The sequence below is a fragment of the Trichechus manatus genome, unplaced genomic scaffold (assembly GCF_000243295.1).
Source record: "Trichechus manatus latirostris isolate Lorelei unplaced genomic scaffold, TriManLat1.0 scaffold00047, whole genome shotgun sequence".
NCBI classification, from domain to species: Eukaryota; Metazoa; Chordata; class Mammalia; order Sirenia; family Trichechidae; genus Trichechus; species Trichechus manatus.
Genome location: NW_004443983.1, coordinates 2029841 through 2032157, shown reverse-complemented (window position 1 = coordinate 2032157; position 2317 = coordinate 2029841).

Below are 2317 nucleotides of genomic sequence, written 5' to 3'. Positions count from 1 at the left end.
ATCACAGTGATAGAATTTACAACACTAGGAGATCACATATAACGTCATCATAGTGATAGAGTTTACAACACATAAGGAAATCACATCAGATTACACAATCATACAATACTGGGAATCATGACCCAGCCAAGTTGACAGATATTTTTTGGGGACACAATTCAATCCATGACAACTCCCTTTGTTTGTTCCCTGGAAAGATTGCTAGAAAACTGAACAGGCTCTGTAGGAACCTTGGAGAAATCTAATATTTAAATAAGAAAGGATCATTGCAATGACTCTCTGTATTAAAGAGACATGACTAGGAATTGCTGTGCTGATGTGAATCTGACTTTTAAAGTCAAAACTTTTCTAATTCAATTCTACATTTTATATTCTTTATTTTTCAAAAAAATCACCTTTATTGAGACATAGTTCACATACTGTACAATATTTATTCCCTCTGAAAAGGATTTGCATTCTACTTTTTGGAGAGGGTGAAGACTGTCAAGTATAACCTTTCTCACCTCACCTCCTCCCACTCTGGCCAGATGTCTGTATACTCACCATTACCAAGTCCAACTCCTCCACCCTTGTTTCCTTATCTCCTTGGTCTTTATTCCACCAACAGTCTTTAATGTCTTTCCATTTGTGTAAGGAACTAACTCTGTAAGACTGGCCTTTCCAAAGGTGTAATACAAATAGGGTTAGGTAAGTGGTTTGGTCAGACAGCTAGAAGTCTGGCCAAGGCAAGATTGCTGACTGGACCTAGGCAGCAGGGCTTGGCAAGTTTAGGAGACAGAACAGGTTTTAATGCCTCATTTAAGGTAGCAATTAAGGTCAGAGAAGCAAACTAATTAGACTCTTAAGGACTGTGGTCTAGAGCCACTGCCAGAAAGGACTTGTTCTTCAACTGAAGCCAGGGAACCAGGCTTTGTTATCTACAGCAGTTCAGGTATTTTCCAGTTAGCACCTCTCCGTGTTACAGCCTTCTAGATAACAGGGCATTTGAAAAATTTTTTATTCCCCCACCCAACCCCCCAAAAACAAAGATAAAAAATAGAAGGAAAGAATGAAGGAAGGAAAAAAAAAAAAACAGAAAAAGGAAAAATAGAAGGAAGAAAGGAAAAACAGAACAACAACAACAACAGAAAAGATACTCTGTTTTCATCTGTTCAAGAGCTCTCAGTGTCCCTGTCAGATTCAAGGCTTGGGTAGAGGATTGAGTCCCTCATGGTGGACAAATTCTTCAGAACCTTCTAATTTTATTCATAGATTTCCTCTTTCAGAATCCAACTTGAGAAAAGGACAATGAGTAAAAACAAGGACAATTTAGAGTTACTGCTGCCAACCAATGCTTCCTTATGTCCTTGTCATCTAATCTAATGTGGAAACCCTCCACTTAGGAGTGGATTAGCCAGTAACCATCGTATGCACGGGCTTACATAAAGCAAGGTACGCACGGGTTTACTTGTGCTTACTTACTAATTTGTACTGCACAATTTCACATGGGTTTCACCACATTTGTGCTTATTGGGTAATTTGTCCCTGCCTCTACTTTACCAATACTGCATTCTTGAAGGTCAACAATGGCCTCCTAAAATGCTAAATCCAATGTTGTCTTCTTAGACTTTAATTCTTTTTATTCTCAGAGCAGCATACTTTTTTTTTCCCCAAGCAACATACTTAATCAAAACCTATTCTATGGTTCCTCAAATGAGCCCTGGTGGTACAGTGGTTAAGAGCTCAGCTGCTAACTGAAAGGTCAGTGGTTCAAACACACCATCTGCTCTGTGGGAGGAAGATATGTCAGTCGGCTTCTGCTTCCTTAAAGATTACAGACTTGGAAACCCTATGGGGCAGTTCTGCTTTGTCCTGTATGTCAGTATGAGTTCAAATTGACTCAGTGGCAATGGGTTTGTTTTTTTTTAATGGTTCCTCAATCCCACTCCAATCCATCTGGCTACATGAGTTGACTGCTTGACTACTACTTTTGGGTAGTTACCAACCTTTAGGTCTTGGTTCTCCTCTCTTTGCTTTCTTCGTAGTCTCTCCCATGGAAATCACTTCCCTCCTGAGGTTAAACTTTTGACTCTTCATGGATGCCTCTCGGGTTTGTATCACCAGCTTTAATATTATTCCTGAGCTCCAATCCCATCTCTCTATCTTCCACTATAGATGTCTCATGATTACTTCAAATTCAAACACGAAAATCAGCCTTAGTCTTATCTATCCAAAGTGGCTTGTTCTGTTATTTCTCTTTATTTTTGCTACGTTAGTAAAATGCCATTTCCCTAGTCATCCAACCATGTTATCAGCGGCCTGTGCCCATTCTTACTCT